Source organism: Dryobates pubescens, chromosome 16 (genome assembly GCF_014839835.1).
Source record: "Dryobates pubescens isolate bDryPub1 chromosome 16, bDryPub1.pri, whole genome shotgun sequence".
In the NCBI taxonomy this organism is placed as follows: Eukaryota; Metazoa; Chordata; class Aves; order Piciformes; family Picidae; genus Dryobates; species Dryobates pubescens.
In genome coordinates this window covers 2,694,411-2,720,966 of record NC_071627.1, presented here as the reverse complement: position 1 = coordinate 2,720,966, position 26,556 = coordinate 2,694,411, and the positions used below count along the sequence as shown (strand labels likewise).

At 42.2% G+C, this 26,556-nt stretch overlaps 1 non-coding gene across 1 annotated transcript; it reads right to left on the bottom strand.

Moving 5' to 3' along the window:
- Positions 1 to 1,709: 1,709 nt before the first annotated feature.
- On the bottom strand, positions 1,710 to 1,791 carry TRNAS-AGA (transfer RNA serine (anticodon AGA)). The gene has a single exon. It is a non-coding gene; the product is annotated as a tRNA-Ser (tRNA).
- Between the last annotated feature and the right edge of the window lie 24,765 nt (positions 1,792 to 26,556).

Sequence of the window (26,556 nt, the reverse complement as noted above, 5' to 3'; positions counted from 1 at the left end):
AGGGACTGACTTCCATCAATGTACACCTTTTAATAAACACTTGGAAGAAGTACCCTCTGTGGTAGTTTGAGGCAGATCCTCCCTTGCCTCCCGCAGGGACAGAAAAATGATGAGACACACAAATGGATTGCAGAAGTGATGGAAAGTTTAAATGGAAAAGCAGTGAATGTTTTACAGAGAACTACAAGCACAGTGACAAAAGAAACCCAAAGCATACCCAGAAACCTCCCAGCATTTCCCTTCTCCCTACCTGAGGGTACACCCAAAACCTCCATGGCTCTTTCTTCCCCCCCTCCGCTGTCAGGCTAATCTCAGCTGGCCAGATCTGAGATTGCCCTTTCCTCTTCTCATGCTGGCATTAGGCTTAGCCAGGCCCAAGAAGCCTTGAGATAACTCCCCCTCCATTACCTGATAGGGAGTATCTCCCATGGGAGCTGCAAGGGAAGAAAGAGGAAGTGTGAGACCTTGCAGGTGGATTTATAGGGAGCAGGACATTGTAGGAATGAAATACGCAGCTTCCTGTGTCCACCCACTGGGCTGGACACCCAGGGCACCAAAGGTGTATCTTGTGTAGTAGCAACAGAAGGCACTCAGCCTAAACTACCACACCCTCCAAGATAGCAGTGGTACATCCCTCTGGCAGTCACTGATGAATGAAGCTGACCCTGTCCTAAGTTATGAGCAGGGTGTATTGCTCTGACGGAGAAGGAATACTTCCAGGCTTACCTCATTATGCTCTGTTCAGAATTGAATTGGGGACTAAACTGGACCAGAAATCTTGTTCTAGAGCAAGGATTTCTACACAAGGATTTCTATATATTTCTATACATTTATTTTTCTTTGCCCTTCAGCAGGGTTGATGTTGGCCAAACTAAAAACAAACCTCATACTTCAAACGCTGAAGAATCAGAGCACTAATGTGTACTGTGGTTCAAATTTACTATGCAATTTTGTGTGGTTTGTGTGGTCTCTTCAGGAGAATGAACACATCTTCTTTACAGGAGGGAATGCCATTACTTTCATGTAACCCTATGATGCACTGAAATCACCAGTAGAGACAACTGTTTTTACATAGAATACATAGAATACATAGAATAAACCAGGTTGGAAGAGACCTTCAAGATCACCGCGTCCAACCCATCAACCAATCCAACACCACCCAAACAACTAACCCACGGCACCAAGCACCCCATCAAGTCTTCTCCTGAAAACCTCCAGTGATGGCGACTCCACCACCTCCCCAGGCAGCCCATTCCAATGGGCAATCACTCTTTCTGTATAGAACTTTTTCCTAACATCCAGCCTGAACCTCCCCTGGCGCAGCCTGAGACTGTGTCCTCTTGTTCTGGTACTGGCCGCCTGGGAGAAGAGACCAACATCCGTCTGTCTACAACCTCCCTTCAGGTAGTTGTAGAGAGCAGTAAGGTCACCCCTGAGTCTCCTCTTCTCCAGGCTAAGCAACCCCAGCTCCCTCAGCCTCTCCTCGTAGGGCTTATGTTCCAAACCCCTCACCAACTTTGTTGCCCTTCTCTGGATTCGTTCCAGCAAGTCAACCTCCTTCCTAAACTGAGGGGCCCAGAACTGGACACAGGACTCAAGGTGCGGCCTAACCAGTGCAGTGTACAGGGTCAGAATGACCTCCCTGCTCCTGCTGGCCACACTGTTCCTGATGCAGGCCAGGATGCCATTGATAGAGGGAGCTGCCCCTCCGTAGTTGGCAGGATTCGAACCTGCACGGGGAAACCCCAATGGATTTCTAGTCCATCGCCTTCACCACTCGGCCACACCTGTTTGTAGTTGTCCAAAGTACATTGCATCAGCACAATCTGTACAGGCAATATGAGTAGTGTAAGAATTTTGTGCAAATGCCATGTATGCTTTTTCATGTGTTGTATGCTAGGTGGACATGTAAACATAATATGTACACCCATGCAGGTATTCTCTGAACATCTTCATGAACTCCTTGCCACTCTGTACACATTATTGTGTACGTAACAAAACACTTGTGTTGTTTGGAGAGAGAAGACCCTTCTGGAAGAAGTTCACAGGGGTGGGTCAACCTGAGAAATGAAAGAACCCAAACCTGTAGAACATTTAAAAATCTATTCTTTGAGAGGCTGTAAGGAAATACGAGAGAAGCTTTGCTGCAGCAAAGCTGCTGGGCAAGGGAGTGTTTTCTTCCCTCTGACTAAAACATAGAATAGACATTTGGCTGCCTTTTCTATACAATAACTAGTTAACTCTGTTAACTAGTTACCTAACACTGAGGGGGGAAAAAATGAAAATTCCAAACAAAATTCCTATTCAGAGTAAAAAATATAAATTAAAATGAAGTGCACAACACATCCTTTTCTTTCCTTCCTGTTTTGTTTGGGGTTTTCTAGCTCTGGTTTTTGGACAGCTGAATGGGGGCTGGGAAAGTGTTTACAATATTTTCACATGATTGAGATGGCAGAGTTCTTGCCTACTGTGAAAGGCCTTCTGTTTTCAGATGGCATTGAAAGTTTACCGTCTTCCCAGACAAAAGGAAGAGCACCCGTTGCCAGTGGATGAGTAATGGGCATGGCCTCTGCACAATACCTCCTATCTAGTTCTGAATCTACATGGTGTTCTTAGGCTTCCCAGCTTCTCCAAAGCAACCTTTGTTTCTCCTCTGGGAGACCAAAACTGCTCATTGGGCAAGTGGGGATGCAGCCAAGAGGGGAAGGCTCAGTGACAAGAGTTGTTCAGTGCTAACTGCCCAATATCTACCTTCCTACTACGCTACAATAATAGTAGTTGGAAACCCAGCAACAATTGGGCACTTTAGATACAAATATGTTGCAGACCATCTGTGTAAATTTTCAGCTCCAGAAGATTCCAGTAACTCTCTAATTTTTACTATTTTTTTTCTTGTCAATCTAATGTGATGTCCTGAAATAGATGATTAAAGCAAAAGCCTGCCGTAATTACTTCGGAACTAAAACTGCAGAGAAGTTTCCAATTCTTGTATTTGTTTTCTTTCAAGCATCTTGAAGCAGGCATTTTCCACTGTTAATAATTTTCAGGTTACATTAAATCTTTCTTTTAAACAGCATGACCATACGCATTCTGCTCCAGTGCCTTTAAAGGAGACTTCCCTGTTTTAAATGCTCTTGAGCATAGAAATACCAACACCTCATAATTGTTTAATATATTGCTGCCTTAAACATTTACAGAAGTGCTTTCCAAGTAGTTCACTGTTCCAGGTGCTTGGTCCTGCGCCTCCTAAAATAATAGACTATTTCCCCTCAGTTTGCATGTGCTTGCTGCCACAAAGAAGCACATACTCTGTATCAAGGGAAGGGGAATTGAGAAAAGTTGGACTGCCTGACATTGGTGCTTGCACTTGTGGCACACACAGACTCCTCTGCCTTGCATCACACAGCTTGTAAAGAATGGGAAAATAATGTGGCTTCTACTTAGACTATAAGATCCAAGGAGAAAATTATCATATTATTAAGCATTTGAATATCACTCTGCAGCAAGACCTCCTGTCACTATGCCCTCGGAGCAGCATCAAAAAAAGAATGTAATTCTGGTAATCCGCAGTGCTGAAAACACACACACACAAACAAAAGTCCATGATGCAGCCATCTTAAAGCCATGTTCCAAACTATATTTGTTGTTGTCTGGAGGTGATAGGAAGGCAAAGTCTGCTGTCTCTCACATGCAACCATGATTTTAGCTGAGAAAAAAACATTCTGAAAATCCATGACACTTTATTGTGGTTGAGTGGGGGCAAAGTAAGACACAGCAAATTAGTTAAGCCTGTGCTTAACTAATTAATTTTTCAACATATTTAGCTTAAATGAACTGAGACTTTTTCCCTCTTGAGAAAAAAAATAATCCCTTAATTTAGAACACTTAGTGCTCTTTAGCCTCCTGTGAGATTCTGCCCTGACATAGCAGGGTCCAAGCTGTCAGTATTATTATCATGTTGTACCTCTACTAAGAGTCTCAGGTGCCACCTGCTCACAAGTTGTACAGTCCAGACATCCAAATGCCACAAGCACAGGTAACCTGAACACAGTAAGTTTCAGTATATGGACACTGACTGAAAATGGACAATTAAAGAGCCTTTGTCTGAAAATACCTATTAAAAAGTATTCCTTCTCCATCTTGAAAACCTTCCCTATTGTGCAAATGTAAGCTAATGCAGATGGTTGAAAGTGCTGAGGTCTCATGCCCATCTCCTAACAGCTCCCTGTGTGGGGGCAGCAGCTGGGCACAGTTTCCAGTAAGAAACTGGAGGGAGGGTGGTTCTGGCTGGCCCCAGGGAGGGCCAGTTAAACAATTCTGAGTAGAAGCCTGAATCTTTCCCTGGCTGCAGTTTCAATCATGCACTTCCCTGCTAAGTTGCCTGCCATCCCTTTGAACCCGCATCTCCTGTGTGACAGAGCAGTGATCTGGCTGCTGAGCCACTGCACTAATGTTGTTCTTTTAATCTCACAAAAATGTGCTATAAGAGTTTGACTCACATAAGAAATTAAGTATAAGATCTGTCCTCATAAAGACATTATACCATGAATGCTCTCTTTCTGCTGGCTGCAAGAATAGGTGGCTCATGGGTGAAAGGGTAGCATTTACATTTAAATACACGTATTGGAATCACACAAACAGAAGGCTGAAACTACTGCTCCCTCTCTGAATGCTTTTAGAAATTGCTGGGGTTTTACATGGCAGCATATTTTATTTTATTATTTTTTCATAATCTAAATGGGAAACGAGGTCCTTACGATCCTATAAAATAAAACAAAGAAGGCTTTTGATCTGGCAGGATAAATGGATGAGCTTTTTCAAACTAATTATTTTACTATTCATCTGTACATGCCACTCAGGAGGTGAGCTCTCTCTGCTGTTACACTAGCTGGCAGTGCTGGCTGGATGTGGTGCTGTTTATGTTTCCCAGAGAAAGTGAAATGTGCTTTTTCTGTGTCTGCCAAACCCAGACTTACCCCATGATAGACAGAAAGCTCCTTACCAACTAGATAAAACAGAAACTGAAGCAGCAGCAAAAGAGTGCTTGGTGTTAGGGCTGCCTGGCAGACAGAGTGTAAGTTCAGTGAAAACCTTTAAATGCATCCCTTTGGCCCAGGCCAGGACTTTTTGCCTTTCTTCTCCATCTTTTTCCCCTTTGTGCAGCAACGGAGGTTTATGGGCTGTAGCTTCAAAAATTCTGGGGTTGCCTTTGCTCTTTGGGGCCTCTGTTTGAGCAAACAAAATAAAACCAAAAAAACACCCAGCTAATCCCAGTGTACTTTCCTTGAACTTTTCCTCACATTTTTTGATGGCTCTTTTATGGTTTTTCCACCACATAAACAAGGGCTAAAACCAAACAGCGTGAATAAATTGCTTAAACTTACAATGTAGTTGGAAATCAGAAATCAGAAGCTGTATTCTGAGCAATTTTTGCACACACTCATCAATTTGTATTGAATTACCACGCAACATGTAAGTAATAACACTAATCATTAAATGGGTTCCAGATGTCACCGACAGTGAGAAACTGGATCTGGGTGTGACAATTTCTTAAACGTGTAGATTGTTCCTTTCCATATGTATGCAAAACTTCTATGTTAATATATATAACCTTGGGCAATACTAAGTCCTAGGGCATGTTTTTACAAACTTCATCAAATTACTTGACGTTTAGAATCTCTAAGTGGAGGGAAATGATCAGATCTTCAAAATGTATGCAAAGAAAGAAGTGGAGGAGTCTGTATCTCCACATTCTGTGTCTCTCTGGATCTTGGTTTTGTGTGCATGTATAAAACAAATCACTCTGTCCCTTAATCTTCCAAATGTAGCATCTTTGTCTTTCTAGTATGGTATGAGAAATAATTCTTTCCTGTATACTTTCTTCATCTTTTCTATAATTTAATGTCAGCTACTCACTATTCATCATTTTTACAAACTGAGGAGTCCCCTGTGACCTAAACTCTCTATGTAGAGAAGCTTTTCTACATGTCTAGTAATCCTTGTCGCACCTTGTAGCTCTCTTCCTTCTGCTTTGCTTTTGTGGAGGTGAGGAGATAAGAGACATACTCAAGCATTCGCTGTGAACTTGTGAAATGACAGCATGAAATCCTCTGCATTGTTCTCCCCACACAAAGGACTTCTGACATCCTGTGTGCTGTCTGACTGCTACTGATCATTAGGATGATGATTTAATGAAGTTTAAAGTTCCATTATAAGAAAAAAATTATTATTCTGTTCCATGGACACAAAGGGCTACATTACTTGAATTCAGAGGGGTTTAGATAACATAAATCTCATACCTGAGTTTTGATCCTACAGTGGAATGAAAATGCCTCAGTGCTTCTGAGGGAGAAAGCAATGGTCAATATTAAGTGCCTCAGCCCACGGAGAATTTAGGTTAAAAGTACCTTCCAAGGAATAAAACATCAAGTAAAGACCATATTTAAAAAGTGGATATGGTAGATGTTCTAAGGTTCTGGTTCTTGGCCTTATACTTTCCTATTTTCAATAACAGTGTAACAAACTATCAAATTATTCCCAAGAGAAAGATCCAGATCTATCTACCACTATCTGATAAGTAAGTCATCTCTCTTGTTTCCCTGGGGAAATGTCATGGGAACTTCCAGGTCCAAGAGGAAGGCCTGTAGTCACTTATGGATTCTCATGTCTTTAGACTGTGTGGACAGAAAATGGTCCAAGTTGCTGTCTGAGTGTAGAATCGGACACCTCCATTCCATTTCAGATAGTGTTACTGGATATGGACCAAGGAGTTTATGCTAGAAGTTAAGTATCATTCAGTTATACCAAGCATAGCTCAGCTACAATCAAATACCTAATTCCTAGCTTAAGGTTGTATTTCACACCCTGAATGAATAAAATATAGCCTGATGAAACAGAGATTGTGAGACAAGTGCCAAGAGGTTAACAAACTGATTTCTCTCTCGTACTAATTTTGTCATTTAGCTTCATTGACTTTGGTGGAGGGAGTCCTGGTTTACAGACTACATTTTATTCAGAGGCTGACATGCACCACCATAGAAGATCTCCGGTGCTGCTTCTTACCACAATGACTTCCTAGTTTAGAGCGGATAGGAGAAAACTTCGGATACAGGATTTGTGTTCTTAGCTTCACTCATGTTGACACAAAATTTTTGCTGTGGGAAATCTAAGCAAACTGAATGTGCTAAGCTTGCAATCTATTTCGCTGCGAGGTAGATACAACTACGCGTGTTGCAAATCTCCTTTAGGAACTTTAGCTCATGTGCACTGAGGATATAGAGAAGAGCACGTGCTTTTGATTTGGCTCTGGTTTCTCTCTCAAATTGCCAGAGCTTGCCTTTCATAGGTTTTAGTAGCTGGTCTACCACCGCAAAGCTGTGGAAGGATTCTATCTTCTTTGTGAACCAGCCCTTATCTTCTTAACCAGTGCAATGGCTATGTTCTTGGGAGAATAAATCAGCCAGGCTCCTCCCTTCTCTTTCTCCATAAAACAATTTGAAGTGAGATAGAAGCATCAGGAGTGCAGTGCAATGGTGAAAAGGATTTGTTTCCTGAGAAATGTCTTAATTTCTCATTTCCCAGCAGCAAAAACTCTAAACTAATGATCTTTCCAGAGCATGCAAGCCTGCTAGGCCCAAGATTTGTATGCATAGTGCAAAGATTTGATATTGTGATATGAGTATTTCTAGTGGGGACAATGTTTTGCAACATCATATTAAGGGTACTAATAAAACCTTAGTCCCTTGTCTCCTTAGAAAAACAACTTCCACCATGGTTCTTTATCTGGTGGATCTTGGAAGCTTCAAGACTGCTGAAGGAACCAGATAGCTGTGGTGCCACCTCTCTAGTTCTCTTTCTTTCCTCCCCCAAAATCCTGACTTTAAGGAAGTGATATACATTTTTTTCTTATGTCCCTGGCTTGCTGAGAGAGCTACATAGCTGTGGTTTGTTTGTTCAACATTGGCTGTGCTGCCTAAGTGTGAAAGCAAGCATGGAGAGTAGATTCTCCCTGACGTCTGTGGGATCTGGAGCGGATCCATGAGAAATGCTACTGCTTTCAGCACTTCCCTTGCTCTGCCTAAGCCCAGACACACTGAGATGAGAGTGTTGTTGCAGCTGCTACAGACTACATATAAGCCACATATTGATCATTATCACTTTAAATGGGAAAGGTTTTGTTTAAAATGTTGTTTTCTTCCATCTAGAACATACTGAGTTTTGTGCAATACTTGAAGGAGGAGTTTCTATTTTTAATATTGTTAACAATGTACCTGGAATTTCCATAATACCACAGTTTATATTTATAAAAAGGACTATCTGGATATATATTTATTTATTGTGCAGACAGCTTTACAGCAACAGAACATGCCCCTGATTAACTGAAACAGATTTACCTATTCATTCTTTAATTGTTTTTCTCATTTTATATTGTGATTTGTTTGTTACCTCTATGTCTCCTTCAGTACACACATGCACACACACACACCCCCCCACACACCCCCACACATCCCCACACACACCCACACAACCCCACACACACACACACAACCCAAATAACAGTGCTTTTCTTTAAAATATAATGACATGTGTTACATTTATGAGAGCTCCATCCATGGTCAAATCATGTTACTCCTATCTCCCTGCTGAATGCCATATCACACTGACAGCATTTGAACTGAGGACTGACTACTGGCTTCGGCAAGAGTGAAAAGGAAAGGAAGACTGACAACATCTGAACTATTAAATAAAATTAGTCAGAGGCTTTTCCTGGAGGACAGCTGGGCATGAAAGAGCTTGCATTCACAGCTAAACTCTCTTACTCTTCTAAGTCACAGTGGCCACATCCAAACTACCTCCTGCAGATGGTTCCTGACCCAGGTTGATATCCAGGTTGAGCTTTGGCATTGTCTGGAAGAATACAAACAGGCTTGGACCAAAACAATGCTATGGACCAGTTTAATAGTATGGACAGATTCAGATTAATTTCTCACTGATCTTGTTGAGTTTATTTAGTGTCAGAGTCAAACCTTGGTAATTCTGCAAGGAGTCAACAGGAACTCCCTATTTGCCTCAGTGACCAGAAGCTAGTATAACCATTAGTTTGTTCACCTTCTTCACATTTGGATTCTTTTCTCATTCTGTTCTTCTACCAAATGGGTACTAAAATGAATATGTTTCAAAGCTCACAAAACTGGGTTATTTCCTCCTCAGAACCTGTTGCTAGTTTTGAACTACAAGCTATTTTCATACAAGCTGAGATTCTGGAAAGGACAGCTTCAGCTGTCTTTCCTGATAGAGTGTCTCCTAAAGCTTTGAAGAAGTAACTATGATCTTTTGTGACTCAACAGCCCATTTGGATGAAAGGGTGAAAAATAGAGAAGTGTTGAGATACAAACACACGAGGTGCTCTGGGTCACATAAGCATACTAAACTAACGTGAGCATAAAACTCACTTTGGTTTGTGTGGCAAATTTTTTCATGATGAGGATGGAGTTTATTCTAAACCTTGTAAAATGGAGGAGAATATATTCATAGAATCATAGAACCAATAAGATCGGAAAAGACCTCAAAGATCATCAAGTCCAACCTGTCACCCTGCACCTCATGACCACGGCACCAAGTGCCATGTCCAATCCCCGCTTGAACACCTCCAGGGATAGTGACTCCACCACCTCCCTGGGCAGCACATTCCAATGGCTAATGACTCTCTCTGTAAAGAACTTTCTCCTCACCTCAAGTCTAAACTTCCCCTGGTGCAGCTTGAGACTGTCCTCTTGTTCTGGTGCTGGTTGCCTGGGAGAAGAGACCAACCCCCTCCTGGCTGCAACCTCCCTTCAGGTCGTTGTAGAGAGCAATAAGGTCTCCCCTGAGCCTCCTCTTCAGGATAAGCAACCCCAGCTCCCTCAGCCTCTCCTCTAGGGCTTGTGCTTGAGGCCTCTCTCAGCCTTGTTGCCCTTCTCTGGACACATTCAAGAGTCTCAGTGTCCTTCTTAAATCGAGAGGCCCAGAACTGGACACAGGACTCCCTAACCAGTGCTGAGTCCAGGGGCACAATGACTTCCCTGCTCCTGCTGGCCACACTATTCCTGATGCAGGCCAGGATACCATTGGCCTTCTTGGCCACCTGGGCACACTGCCGGCTTGTGGTCAGCCAACTATCAATCAGTACCCCCAGGTCCCTTTCTGCCTGGCTGCTCTCCAGCCACTCTGACCCCAGCCTGTAGCTCTGCATGGGGTTGTTGTGACCAAAGTGAAGCACCTGGCACTTGGACTTGTTGAATGTCATCCTGTTGGACTTTACCCATCTGTCCAGCCAGTCAAGATCCCTCTGGAGAGCCCTTCCGCCCTCTAACTGAGCAACACCTGCCCCCAACTTGGTGTCATCTGCAAATTTACTGATGACTGACCCAATCCCCTCCTCCAGATCATCAATAAAGATATTGAACAGGATGGGGCCCAGCACTGATCCCTGGGGGACACCACTAGTGCCTGGCTGGAAGCTGAATGTGGCACCATTCACCACCACTCTCTGGGCTCAGCCCTCCAGCCAATTCCTAACCCAGCACAGAGTACTGCTGTCCAAGCCATGGGCTGACAGCTTCTATATCAAGAGGTTTTCATAGAGCAATGTGGGTGGGTTTGGATAAGCTTGAAGTGTCCAACAGCATGAGAAATTTTGGGAAGCTGGTGCTCTGCTTTTCTAGGGCTAACTGTCCAGCTGGTACTGCAATTATCCCTTGTAACACTGTCCTTCACAATATGATGTTATACTGCTGACTGAAACACTATAAATAAGAACTAGGCATTTCATGCTACAATTTTTGTTTGGTTTGTATTCTAAAGATAACAGAAGTGAAGGCCAAGTAGCTTTAAAAACCTCATCATACAAAATAATTATATTAGGCCATGCTGTATTACTGAGATTACAGAAAATTACCTACATGTATTAAATTAAAGCATGATTTTCAAATGATCTAGCAGCAGCAACATATTTGGGACATTTTAATCACTGTGTTATCAATTTGGTAGGTAACTACTACACTGAATTGCTGCTCAAAATGAAAGTGTTTTACCCAGAATGTTTCTGTTTTCTGGCACTAGCCCTTACATTTCTTAGAGCTCAGACATCTGATTGAATTACTGAAGCTGACATGTACTGATTTCAATGACATTTAAGGTGATGCACATTTTGCCTCAGGTTTGCTACAGGCTAATAGTGTGCTGTTAATTAATGTGGTCATTTGATGTGCAGCACCTTGCTGAACTATGAGAACTTGATTATGTGCTTTGCTTAATGTTCCTTTTAGGGTAAAAAGACTCTTTGTTTCTTGATTGACCTATTTATGGATCAGTTTCATAAAACAGGCTGTGGAGCCTGACATGTACATAGTCATGCCTGGCCTGGGCTGTGTGAACACTATTTAATGAAAACATTATGAAGAAAATAATAGAATTTTTGCCCAGAATTATATACATAGAAACTGATATCTGTTTTTCAAGGGTAAATTTCCAAAACCAGCAAGTATTTCAAAGCAGAGGAGGAATATTTGACCTCCCCTCTCCTTTCTCTCCTCTTCCCTCTTCCCTCTCTTCTCTCCCCTCTTCCCTTTTCCTTCTCCTCTCCCCTCTTCCCTTTTCCTTCTCCTCTCCCCTCTCCCCTCTCCCCTCTCCCCTCTTCCCTCTCCCCTCTCCCCTCTTCCCTTCTCCTCTCCTCTCCTATCCTCTCCTCTCCGAACCTCTCCGAACCTCTCCGAACCTCTCCTCTCCGAACCTCTCCTCTCCTCTCTGAACCTCTCCTCTCCTCTCTGAACCTCTCCTCTCTGAACCTCTCCTCTCCTCTGAACCTCTCCTCTCCGAACCTCTCCTCTCCTCTCCTCTCCTCTCTGAACCTCTCCTCTCCAAACCTCTCCTCTCTGAACCTCTCCTCTCCTCTCTGAACCTCTCCTCTCCTCTCTGAACCTCTCCTCTCTGAACCTCTCCTCTCTGAACCTCTCCTCTCCTCTCTGAACCTCTCCTCTCCTCTCTGAACCTCTCCTCTCCTCTCCTCTCTGAACCTCTCCTCTCCGAACCTCTCCGAACCTCTCCGAACCTCTCCTCTCCTCTTCTCTCCTCTTCTCTCCTCCCCTCTCTGAACCTCTCCTCCCCTCTCTGAACCTCTCCTCTCCAACCCTCTCCTCTCCGAACCTCTCCGAACCTCTCCGAACCTCTCCTCTCTGAACCTCTCCTCTCTGAACCTCTCCTCTCTGAACCTCTCCTCTCCGAACCTCACTGAACCTCTCCTCTACGAACTGAACCTCTCCTCTCTGAACCTCTCCTCTCTGAACCTCTCCTCTCCTCTCCTCTCTGAACCTCTCCTCTCTGAACCTCTCCTCTCCTCTCTGAACCTCTCCTCTCTGAACCTCTCCTCTACGAACCTCTCCTCTCCTCTCTGAACCTCTCCTCTCTGAACCTCTCCTCTACGAACCTCTCCTCTCCTCTCCGAACCTCTCCTCTCTGAACCTCTCCTCTCTGAACCTCTCCTCTCCTCTCCTCTCTGAACCTCTCCTCTCTGAACCTCTCCTCTCCTCTCTGAACCTCTCCTCTCTGAACCTCTCCTCTACGAACCTCTCCTCTCCTCTCTGAACCTCTCCTCTCTGAACCTCTCCTCTACGAACTGAACCTCTCCTCTCCAACCCTCTCCTCTCCGAACCTCACTGAACCTCTCCTCTACGAACTGAACCTCTCCTCTCCAACCCTCTCCTCTCCGAACCTCACTGAACCTCTCCTCATCATTCTTCCATTGGCTCTACCCAGACCTAGTGAGGTATTACATGAGCTAAGGTTTGCAATGCAATAATCTCTTTTTTTGTCTGATCTTGTGAGAAGTTGAGGAGGGCTTACATCTCCCTCCTACTGCTAACAGTTCTATACATTCCAGGGTGAAGCCTTGGAGGCTGTGGCTTAGAGAGCTAATAATGCTCCTTTGGAAGTAGATGCAAAATCCTTTGGTCTTTGCTGAGAAAAACCTGGTTTCTCAGCAACCTATTTTTGTGGGCAGAAAGGTGCAGGCTCTGACAATGTGTGAGTGGAATGTGTTGTGGAAGGCCATAGCCCAATGACCCAAGCTGGTCTTCCCTGCCTGTTGGCAAAGGATATCACCACAGGCTGGATGCCCATTCTTGCTGGACAAGCTCCAAGCTGTGGTATGCAGCCATCACCCCAGGCTTCACCTCAAGCTCTTTTTTAACCTCTTTAGCTTTCTTAAAGGTGGATCCTTTCAATTTATATTCTCTCTAGCAATTCTCTCTTTTTCCCCCTCTTTATTTACACAACTGAACTTGGTTTGCCAAACTCCCCGCTCCACCATCTAACCACCCCATATGTTTATACTTCCCTCTTGCTGAGGTATGCTGTGCTGACCTGCATGGACAAAGTTCCTTTATCAGAGAGATAAACATGATGTCCCCCTCACACAGAGTTTCTGTCATGTGTGACCTTTCATCTTGAACTGTCATGACCTTTTTTTTATTATTAATGCTGTTCTGTGCTGTGTGCAGAGGCCAGGAAAGAAAACCTTTTGTTTCTAGATAGAATACTGCTAAAGGACACGATACGGTCTTGTTTTTAATCCAGCTAATTAAAATATGCATGTGCAGTGTAACTGAGAATGCAGCCTTCGCCCACCACTTTCCCACAGGCAGGGAATAAAGGCCTTTATTGCAGCAGTAGCTAGCCATCCTTGGTCAACAGAGAACAGAGCCCACAATTCATTCCAGCTTTGCTTATCATATCTGAGGAGGGCTTTTCCCTCCCTCCCCCACTCTGTCCATGGAATCGCTCACTGTAGCTATGCATCACTATACATCACTGCAGAATGCAATCAAGTTAAAAATACGTCAACCCACATTTATCTGTGCTCCAGCAAGCTCTCAATATAATTCATTTCTCAGAGAGAATAGAAAGGGGAAAAAAGGAGGGAAAGAAAGAAGGTAAAGAGAAAGAAAAACATAAAGAAGTGTCTATTTCTAACCACATGTCAAACCTCTTTTTCTCAAATCTTTTCTGCCAAGAAGTAAGTGAACACCACAGCTAAGCAGTTCACACTTTCTTCATTATTTGGGCTTTTTCTTTTTTTTATTTGCTGGATGGCTGTGTTTATTGCTAAAGCTGCTTTGTGTGTGCATGTGTTGTAGAGAAGGTGCCACGGAATTTTTTCATGTGAAATATTTCCTTGGCTATTTTTCTCACTTGTTACTTTTTGTTGGGCAGTCAAAGTGGGAGAGGGAGGGAGGAGGTGGGCAGCTGGGTGGGAAGAAGCAGTGCAGACAGAATAGGAAGCACTGAGACTGAGCCTCTGCCTGTTTTTTCTTTCTTCAAGTCATTTTTAGAAGATGATGATGATGATGTCCATAGGGAATACAAAAATGTGCCAGGAGATTCAAAACTTGGAGGGAGATTGTACAACATGAGTATAAAAAAAACCAGTGCAGATAAAGCCCTCCCCACCAGTTCCCCAAGTAAAACACACAAACAGGCTTTCTGTGGGCATTCTCTGGTAATGGACACAAAGAGCTGTTCAAACAGCTGTGCCTTCAGCTAAACATCATCTACGGGCTGCTGCAGAAAATGCATTTTCGTGCATTAACTTTGCTAACTCAAATTAAGCAAACTATACTCATACACTAATTAAAGTAAGCGATTTTGAGTCCTGACTAAGTATGCAACATCTCAGGAAGTTATTTGCTTCTTTTGTCTGTAATGAATTATTCACATGTACATTGTACCCGGGGAATGATTAAAAACATATGAAAAAACAGTGTTTGAAATCTAATAAAGCTTATTAGGTGACACCAGTCTAACTAAAGCACCTAACATCACAATTTTTTTAATCCCAAATTATTTTAAAAGCAGAGAGCAGAGTGATTAAAAGACATCTGCAGCAGTCTGTTGCCTATGCATTAAAAGATGTTATGTTGCTTAAGTACAATAGTGCTTTTCATCAAACTTGCCTATCTTATACTGACCTCTGCATGAATAAGGAGATCCATACAATTTTCTGCTTTGAGTGCCTATGAAAGGATAAAATTGAAAAAGAAATAGCTATTAGTATACTTATAGAACTCTGGTATATTATATTTATATAGCATATAATGAAATTACCTCCAGTGTAAATTTTTATGTACTCTGGAATTAGTGTCCAGTCAGTAGACCACTGATATCCAAGAAGACATTTATCTGTCTTTTACCAATTTAAGACTTTCTTATCTTTTTTTTTTTCTTTTCATATTTTTGAGGCATATGCTGGATAAATGCTCTTCCAGTATCTGCAGGGGGCTACAAGAAAGCTGAGGAGTGTCAGGGAGTGATAGGACTGGAGGGGATGGAGCAAAAATAGAAATGGGTAGATTCAGATTGGATATGAGGAAGAAGTTCTTCCCCATGAGGGTGGTGAGAAAGTGGCACAGGTTGCTCAAGAAAGTGGTAGAAACCTCATCCCTGGAAGTTTTTTAAGGCCAGGCTGGTTGGGGCTCTGAGCAACCTGTCTAGTGTGAAGGGTCCCTGCCCATGGCAGGGGGGTTGGAACTAGATGATCCTGGAGGTCCCTTCAATCCTAAGAATTCCATGATTCTATGAATAGTGATATCTTCCTTGGTACAGAAAAAGTTGTTCATATCAAGTCACATGATTTTCATACAATGAGGGGCTACATATTGTGTATGCAGTAGAAGCTTTATGAACCTTTATGTGTTCTTTTTGACATATTTTTTATGGGCAGATGTGTTGTTAAATAATGTCCTGTAGTTCCATTAACTAATAACATAAATTAGGGCATTGATTATTATTTTCGTCACTAATAACTGTTTCTGTCAAGGCCTTCTTACACAGAGGGCACATCACAAGAGTTAAAATTGACCACATTGCAATGTTAGTCATACATGGCAACCAGCATGGCATAAATTCCCTTTTAAAGTTGCTGAAGGATGCTGAACATCAGGGCACACATAATAATGGGGCATACTTTTCACATCCCAACAGTGAATGTTTAATTTGCTGGAAATTGAGATGCTTTTGCTGAGTCCCTAAACCACTTTATGCACTCCAAACTACATCCAAAAAGTTAGCTTATGATATTACCTAAAAGTATCTAGGAGGTTGTTCTCAATACACTTAATGAAAAGGGGATCAGAATGACATTCTTTAGCCTAGAGTTTAGTCTGAACCTGCGCTTCATATGCTTTAGTTCATCTGTGTCAGGGATTCCTCACTGGTGATAGAATGGAAAATAAGACTGTGACAAGAAATCATCCATGAATTTTTGTATCAAATGCTTCTCAAAATATTTAATTTCAATTTCAAAATGGTATTTCAAAGTTTTGAAATTTTTGTAGCTTGCTTCTCTAGTTTTCTGATCACTATTAACCTTCTGCAGAGAAGATACATGCTCTTCAGCCAGAATTCAGAACAAATTCTACATTAAGAAAGCTCAGGAGGCTGACATGTCCAACCCAGCAGTTATTTAAAATGTTCTGCTATGGCTGCAGAAAGATCCCTTTAAAATGATCATTGTACTTTCTTACACTAACCTCCTATCAAAGCAAGCTAGAATAGAATAGAATAGAATAGAATAGAATAGAATAGAATAGAATAGAATAGAATAGAATAGAATTAACCAGGTTAGAAAAGACCTTTGAGATCATCGGGTCCAACCTATCATCCAACACCATCTAATCAACTAAACCATGGCACCAAGTGACTCATCCAGTCTTTTCAAGCACCTCCTGTGATAGTGACTCCACCTCCCTGGGTAGCACATTCCAATGACCAATCTCTCTTTCTGTGAAGAATTTCTTCCTAACATGCAGCCTAAACTTCCCCTGGCACAGCTTGAGACTGTGTCCACTTGTTCTGGTGCTGGTTGCCTGGGAGAAGAGACCAACCTCCACCTGGCTACAGCCTCCCTTCAGGTCATTGTAGACAGCAATAAGGTCTTCCCTGAGCTTCCTCCTTTCCAGGCTAAGCAACCCCAGCTCACTCAGCCTCTCCTCACAGGGCTGTGCTCCAAACCCCTCCCTGGCTTTGTTGCCCTTCTCTGGACACATTCCAGCAAGTCAACATCTCTCCTAAACTGAGGATCCAGAACTGGACACAGTTCTTAAATCACTGCAAGGGAAGTGAAAAGAATAATAGTGATTAAACTGCTTTTGATGCTGCAAATTTCTCTCACCATTTAATTCTCAGATTTCACTGGATCCCTTCTTCAGAAAGGCCATCCATCCCGATTGAGCAAGGATGTTTTATAAGGCTATGAAATGAGGAGCTGCTTAATCATGTCCTTTCCACAAACAATGAAGACCATGGCAGTAGTGCTTCATCCAAACTGATGATTCAAGGGGACAGTAGGGCACAGCTGCTGATTTGCAAACAGAAACATGAGTCACCCTCTCTCTGACACTTAAATAAAACCCCAAACCAGCTCGAAACAATAATAAGTTTAAAATTACTTTCCCTGCCCTCAGAGTGGAGCAGCACATCTGATCTTGCAAAACAACTAGGGAAGTTTCTTACTGGTAGTAAATAGTAGGTGGTGTATCCACACAGCTCTGGGAACAGAATAGGAACTCTGACCAAATAATCATCCCAAGATCAGCTTTTACCTACTGAAAATAATTCTGTGTGAATAAAATTGAGGTAGGACTTGGCCTACTGCTAGCATAGTAGTAAAAACAATAATACTAATAGATGGTTATTAGTAATGGGGACACAGTGACTGCACTTGTCAGTTTTGAATAACTATTAATCAGCAACAAGAAGCCCATGGTAGCAGTGGGAGCCCCTGCAATACATCCAAGCACCTTTCTCCACATGTAATAAGTAGCCTTAAATCCCTTTGAAGAACAATCAACCAAACAAAAACCCCAAACCAACCAACCAAAAACAACAACACAAAAAACAACCCACAAACCAACCAACTAAAACCACACAAAAACCAACCAATCAAACAAACAAAAAACCCCAAGCCCAAAACATCCCTGGAGGTGTACAAGAGTGGATTGGACGTGGCACTTGGTGCCATGGTTTAGTCATGAGGTCTGTAGTGACAGGTTGGACTTGATGATCTTTGAGGTCTCTTCCAACCTTGGTAATTCTGTGATTCTGTGATCACCACCACCACCACAACAAAAAAAGCAAGCAATAGAAACAACCCTGAAATCTGTTCTTCCAGACCCAAGCTTGCTGCTCTTGCCATTTGGATCAGTATGCCTACCTAGACCAACACTCAGGTTTTGAGCTTTCCCTGAGAGAGAGAAATTCCCACACTGAGCTGCTAATAACACTAGGAAGACAGTTTTGGACAGGGAGAGTACCTAAAGTTAGTTTTCTAGAATTGTGAATTTGGCCCTGCCAATCACTAGATAGGAGGATGACAGTATTACTATATTCAACATCAATGCAATGATCCAAAGAAAAGCAAAATAAGATTTTGTACTTTTTCTGGCACATTTATTGCTGCTACTATTTAGAAATAGATACATACATATATGTAGCCATTTTAATTCTGTCAAAACAAAATGGGAGTTGAATTACATATGAGAAAGGTTGGGGTAGGAGTGGCTGGAGAGCAGTCAGGCAGAAAGGGACCTGGGGGTACTGGTTGACAGCTGGCTGAACATGAGCCAGCAGTGTGCCCAGGTGGCCAAGAAGGCCAATGGAATCCTGGCCTGTATCAGGAATAGTGTGGCCAGCAAGAGCAGGGAAGTCATTGTGCCCCTGGACTCAGCACTGGTTAGGCCACACCTCAAGTCCTGTGTCCAGTTCTGGGCCCCTCACTTTAGGAAAGATGTTGAGTTGATGGAAGGTGTCCAGAGAAGAGCAACAAAGCTGGGGAGGGGTCTGGAGCACAGCCTTGTGAGGAGAGGCTGAGGGAGCTGGGATTGTTTACACTGGAGAAGAGGAGGCTCAGAGGAGATCTTATTGCTCTCTACAATGGCCTGAAGGAAGATTGTAGCCAGGAGGGGGTTGGTCTCTTCTCCCAGGTAATCAGCACCAGAACAAAAGGACACAGTCTCAAGCTGTGCCAGGGGACATTTAGGCTGCATATTAGGAAGAAATTTTTCACAGCAAAGAGAGACTGGCCATTGGAGTGTGCTGCCCAGGGAGGTGGTGGAGTCCCCATCCCTGGAGCTGTTCAAGAGGGGATTGGACGTGGCACTTGGTGCCATGATTTAGTGGTCATGAGGTGCTGGGTGACAGGTTGGACGTGATGATCTTTGAGGTCTTTTCCAACCTTATTGATTCTATGATTATATGAAAGCTAGCTAATCAAGTATTAAAATAAGAACAATAATTCATGATTTCTCTGTTTTGTATGACTTTTTTTATACTAAGGTTTGATTCATTTCAGACAAGTACTATGCATATACCTGGATCAACACTTCTACTTGGCTTCTTGTCACTACAGGAGGATTGGGATAATCTTCACATTTACACCGGGTCAAATAGGATGCCCTTCTGCTGTCACTGCAACAATTTTGGGATCCAAACATCTGAAATATGGTAGATGTATTCCTGAGAAATTGGGGAAAACTAACATCTATGAAAGTTTCAGTTTAAGAAATTAGCCAGTATCTGGTCTGGCATAATTCATTTTTTCAGGGGTAAATATGTGAGTGCTTACAAGGAAATGTTCCTGAACACAAGTAGTTGTTGAAGTTTATGTCTGATGACATTTTTGTGAAGCACACTAAAACAACCCACAGGAACAAGGCGCACATAAAGCCTACAAGTTCTTTGCTAGGTGGACAAGCCATCTGTGGTGATAGAATGGAATAGAATGGAATAGACTAGACTAGACTAGAATAGAATAGAATAATCCAGGGTGGAAAAGACCTTTGAGATCATCCAGTCCAACCTATCACCCAACATCTAATAACCAAACCATGGCACCAAGTACCCCATCCAGTCTCTTCTTAAACACCTCCAGTGATGGTGACTCCACCACCTCCCTGGGCAGCACATTCCAATAGCCAGTCTCTCTTTCTGTGAAGAATTTCTTCCTAACATCCAGCCTAAACCTCCCCTGGCACTGCTTGAGACTGTGTCCACTTGTTCTGGTGCTGATTGCCTGGGAGAAGAGACCAACCCCCACCTGGCTACAACCTCCCTTCAGGTAGTTGTAGACAAAGAAACAAAACAGACTTGAGTTCAACAAAGCACACATGTACACTTTTATAAATGAAGCTAACTAGGTCAAGAGAATAATCTGAGATAAGCAATGTAGTGAGGTACACACTGAAAGTCATTTTTTAGGTATGCTTCTAATCAGATATCTGTTTTGAGAAAACATCATTTCAACCTATTTTTTTATTTTTTTTGCACCTGCAAGATACTTACCTGAATTAGCCTAATACTTCGTATGTGCCCTGCCACTTCATAGAATCATAGAATCAGTCAGGGTTGGAAGGCACCACAAGGATCATCTAGTTCCAACCCCCTTGCCATGGGCACAGACACCTCACACTAGATCAGGCTGGCCAGAGCCTCATTCAGGGATGGGGCCTCAACCACCTCCCTGGACAACCTATTCCAGGGCTTCACCATTCTCATGGTGAAGAACTTCTTCCTCACGTCCAGCCTGAATCTCCCCACCTCCAGCTTCATTCCATTCCCCCATGTCCTCTCACTACCTGAGATTCTGAGAAGTCTCTCCCCAGCCTTCTTGTAGGCCCCCTTCAGATACTGGAAGGCCACAATAAGGTCACCTCGGAGCCTTCTCTTCTCCAGACTGAACAGCCCCAACTCTCAGTCTGTCCTCACAGGAGAGGTGCTCCAGCCCTCTGATCATCCTCGTGGCCCTTTTCTGGACACATTCCAGCACCTCCATATCCCTCTTGTAATAGGGGCTCCAGAACTGGAGGCAGTACTCCAGGTGGGGTCTCACCAGAGCTCTTTTCTGCCAGAATTCCCTGTGCTGACAGCTGGGTTTGGTCCTTAGAGCTTGGGCTCGGGGTGCTGAGTGCTTTGTTTATTGTGCAATACAACATTTATGTTCCCATTTCCCTGGCTTTGCTTCCGGAAATCTGTCAACAATCCTCTTAATCTTAATTATTTTTTTTTCATCATCTACCATAATTTTTCCCATAAAATGTCTTGAAAACCAGATAGAGTCCTTTGTGTAAAACTGTAAATTCTGTTTCCAATTCTTTGAGCTCTGTTTAATTCCTTTCTGTGTGTTCCAGGCACTGGAATAGGTTGCCCAGGGATGTGATAGAGTCACCATGCCTGGAGGTGTTCAAGAAACATGGGGACATGGCACTTCAGAGTACAGTTTTATGACCATGTTTGTCTTAGGTTGAGAGTTGGACTTGGTGATCCTAGAGGTCTTTTCCAACTGAAAAGAAATTTATGATTCTATGAATTAGTGACTTACTTTTAATTTCTGGCTATAGTATTTTCCTCATCTTCTGTCTCAAATTGTTTGCTTCAGACAGTAGTATATTTTAATTTCAAACCTTTTTCTCTCTTGTATTTCAAAGTGGTCAAGACTTTCTGATACCACTTATGATAGGCTTTGCCTTAGAAATGCTTCTTCAGAGACTCAATTTATCACACCATGTCTTTTCTAAGAGTTTTTTATTTAATTGATTGTTATCCCAATAAATGGAGTTTCTGTCTCTTCCATTTGAATCCAGCAAGGGAGCATTTGTGTCACTTGCAAGTTTAGGACTTAATTTCTTTCTTTTAGCAACAGTAAAGATCATCATTGATTTTTATCATGAAGATGAAGAGTGTGAGCCATCCAAACTAAACTAAGATTCTAGAGGGATTATAGTCTTAAAACCAGTGAGATTAAGAGGCAAATGTAAACTTTCATAGTGTGTTGAAACACAGTATACTCTCATGAATATGTTCTGAAATTTGAGAAGTGCTAACTGATCACTCTTTGAACTTAGTATATGAGTTTGCTGTTCAATGCTGACCTTAATCATCCATCAAAATACTTTAAATTTAAATACTTTAAGATTAAAAAAAAAAAAAAAAGAAAGAAAAAGATATTGTCTTGATGAAGACCATAACATAAATTCAAGCAGTTAGACTAGACTAGACTAGACTAGACTAGACTAGAATAGAATAGAATTAAGCCAGGTAGCGAGCAAGATGAAGGCGAGAGCGAGAGCAGGAGCAAGAGCAGGAGTGAGAGCAGGAGCGCAGATTGCTTTCTGGCCACTCTATATAGAATAGAATAGAATAGAATAGAATAGAATAGAATAGAATAGAATAGAATAGAATAGAATAGAATAGAATAGAATAGAATAGACCAAGTTGGAAGGGACCTTCGAGATCATCACGTCCAACCTATCACCTAACACCATGTAATCAACTTAACCTTGGCACCAAGCACCCCATCAAGTCTCCTCCTAAACACCTCCAGTGATGGCGACTCCACCATCTCTCTGGGCAGCACATTCCAATGGGCAATCACTCTCTCTATGAAGAATTTCTTCCCAACATCCAGCCTAAACCTCCCCTGGCACAACTTGAGACTGTGTCCTCTTGTTCTGGTTGCAAAACTCTTCCTTCCATTTCTATGCATTTACTCCTGAAACAAATCCTGCTGAAATCCCTGGAAGTAAGGAATCAAGCCACTTGGACTATGAACTGCTGAGAGTTTCTACTCATTCTTACCATAATCTTCCTTGCCTGGTGTCTTGCTTTCTCTTGGTCAGATTTGTTAAGAAAATAAATTATCCTTTGTCAGTAAGTTATTGGTAGATGCCTGCAAAAATCCTGCTGATTAGACCGTGGCATAATAAACATCCAGCTGTTTTATCATTTTGCTTTTAATGACTGTTTCAAAGTAATGTGTCGAATAACCATCATGCACTCTTCTAAATAAAGATACAGCACTCACTGGCTCAAGTATACTGGAAGAATTATTGTTTTCATGCAGTCTAAAACTTAAGTTTCTTCACAATTTGCTCATATATTGGCTTTTCAGAATCTTAGATATCTGCTTCTCTTTATTACAAAACCAAATAAACACACATACATATACACAAAGCCTGAGAGCAGTAATCCCCTGATATTTTAAACAAAAAAGTCTAATGAAGGAAAATAATTAAGGTCTTCAGTAAAATGCCTTAGCTTTTCTGATTACTTTCTTTAGGCCTTTATGATCTAATGCAATCACTGTTGTGTGAGCATTTTACTTCTGATGGACTTACTGATTATTTACTTTTTTTTCACTAGCTCTCAGCTTCTTATAACCTCCCCAACTCATGCCCCATGCTTCCTGTTTCTGATATGCAGAACACATGTCAGAACTGGCCTAACTTGTGATGAAAAATACTTAGAGCAATTGTAAGATGTAAGAAAGGAGAAGCACAAACATCAATTCAGTATGAGCTTTAGAATACTAAAATCGAGATTCTGTAAATGAATCTGAGATCTTTTTTGTCATTGTTAATACAAAACTCTTTGAGTTGTAGAAGTTTCAATGAATGCATGGCTGTTTCTCATTAGTGGTGGTTGTCACTAATACGAATACTCTGCTGAGTGTTCCGTTTCTGGGAAACGTGGTTGAAACATGAGCAGCTCTCTCAATGCAGAGCTCTGAGTCAGAAGTTTTCAGAGGGGCTGTTCCCCATTAAGTTATGACAGAGAACCATATGGAACACATTACAAATTGAAATGCTGATTGATGAAGTGCCTGTGGTCAGCTTTCTACAGAAATGAAAATTTTGAACGTATTATCACGTCAGTGTGGAACTGATCTCACGTACAATCACATTCTGCTTTAATTTCTTTTTTGCTTCACAGTCTCACACGTGATGTTTCAGATCACATTTATAGTGAGCAGAACCTCAGACCAAAGGAAATAAAGCATCAGGTTTAGGCTCTGATGTTTCAGTGATTTAGTCCAGCTCACAGAAGCCAAAGAAGTCTAAGTCTGAATGTGTTCACACACAGCTGATAAGCTAGGAGCTCTTTCTCTCTGTAGCAAACTTCCCTCCTTCCCAAGAGCTGGGAGAGAAAACACAGATGTTGCTGGAGCATGCTAGTGTTGGGAAGGGAGATGTGGGGTTACCTGATAAGAGTTTATGTTTATGTGCACATTTAAATTTACCAAAATAAAACCTCCATTTTGACTTCCCAAAATTAGATGCTTTCCTTTTCCCACTTAGCTCATCTACAAGATTTCACTGAGGAAACTCAACTTGTTTCTGCTGACTTCAGGGTGAGATTGCTTGATTGTTTTCATTCAAGTTACTTGTCACTTAAGCTTCAAGTTCAGGTTTGATTCGAATACAGTTTTTGCACAGAAAGCAAACAGGGCTTATCGTACAAGATGTGTGGAGCTATTCACTGTGAAGACATTGCAAGTGAGTGTATGTCTGAGACTCAGCACATCTAAAGAAAAAATAAATGGTAGATTTAGAAACTCAGAGCAAAGTAGCATAGTTTGTTTGTTTCTTTGTTTGTTTGTTTGTTTTCTAAAAACCTGAGCAGGAATAGATTTAGACACATACAGTACAGTGGTATAAACATTTAGGTGTTTCTGTTCCTGAGATTCCAGCATGAGATTATTACAGGGCTAAGGCAGATCAGGTGTGAAAGCCAAGTCTTGCTTATGCCCTCCCTAATGGAAACTCACTCAGGCAAAGAGAGTTTCTGGTTTTACATTAGCACAGCTGAGTCCACAGGCTGACCCCACACCTAAAAATTTGAGCATAAGTGTAAGTAGAATCAAATGTCTACTAGTCCCTAGAAATGGTAAGAGTGGACTGGGTGTAAAATTAAAAACAAGAAGAGGGATGTATCAGGTGTTCATGTAAAACCTGTGGATAGATTTTAGGATCCGGTTTTTCTTAGGCATTGATTTCAGACAGGCAGGACCTAATAATTCAGAATTGTTAAGAATGTACAATCCTTAACTGAATTCTCATGAAACTAGATCTTTGAAGCTTAACAGTAAAAAAGAAATGTAAGTGTCCTAACCTTCTTAAATACAAATGTCTTTTTTCTTTTATCAAAGAGTTAGCCATGCCAAACCATTTTCCAGGGGTCTGATTTCTTCCTTTCAGACATCTACAGCCTTAAAAACAATATTTTCAAAATACTCGGGTAACTTAAGACCTTCACCTTTTCTGAGATGTGATCTGGTACTTACATGAGGGCCTGGAAATGCTATTATTTGCCAAAATTATAGTGGAACTGGTATAATATAGACATCTAACTTCTGAGATTCTTGGTCTCCTGTAGATCTGGCACTGGTACAACTAACTGCAGCCCTGAGGAGAGATACTTGGGGGTGCTGGTGGATGAGAAGCTCACCATGAGCTCTCAATGTGCACTTGCAGCCCAGAAGGCCAATCAGATCCTGGGCTGCATCAAGAGAAGTGTGGCCAGCAGGTCAAGGGAGGTGGTTCTCCCCCTCTACTCGGCTCTGGTGAGACCCCACCTGGAGTACTGCCTCCAGTTCTGGAGTCCCTATTACAAGAGGGATATGGAGGTGCTGGAAGGTGTCCAAGGAAGGGCAACGAGTATGATCAGAGGGCTGGAGCACCTCTCCTATGAGCACAGACTGAAAGAGTTGGGGCTGTTCAGTCTGGAGAAAAGAAGGCTCCGAGGTGACCTTATTGTGGCCTTCCAGTATCTGAAGGGGGCCTACAAGAAGGCTGGGGAGGGACTTCTTAGGATCTCAGGTAGTGATAGGATGAGGGGGAATGGAATGAAGCTGGAGGTGGGGAGATTCAGGCTGGACGTGAGGAAGAAGTTCTTCACCATGAGAGTGGTGAAGCCCTGGAATAGGTTGTGCAGGGAGGTGGTTGAGGCCCCATCCCTGGAGGTGTTTAAACCAAGGCTGGATGAGGCTCTGACCATCCTGATCTAGTGTGGGGTGACTGCTACTGTGATACTATGAATTGAGTAATTGGTATGTGTTTTTATTGAAAAACATCCCAGTACAACCACATTTCTAGATACAGTGACTCCTTCACAGAAAGAGTGATTGGCCATTGGAATAGGCTGCCAAGGGAGGTGGTAGAGTCACCATCACTGGAGGTGTTTAGGAAAAGACTGGATGAGGCACTTGGTGCCATGGTTTAGTTGATTAGATGGTGTTGGCTGATAGGTTGGACTCAATGTTCTCGAAGGTCTGTTCCAACGTGGTTAATTCTACCCTATCCTATCCTATCCTATCCTATCCTATCCCATCCCATCCCATCCCATCCTATCCTATCCTCCCCTACTTTATCCTATCCTGTGTTGTTCCTTCCCTGTACTGCTATTTCCTTTCTAGATTGAAATAGATGGTACTGCTAAGAGTACCAATATAACTGCATCAATATCAAATGTTGTATTGACTATATCTAATATTTTGTTGGAAGTTGTGACATGAGCTTGTAAGTGCCAGCCCGTTTCAAAACCAATATTTAAGGTTTAATTACAAAACATGTCTTTGCTCACTTTTTAGATTTGGGTTCTTTGGCTCTCTTTAGGGTTTTTACAGTATGTTTATGCTGGCAAATGAGATAAGGATTCAGACTTTGGGTATTAGTATTTCTGTCTCATAATAAT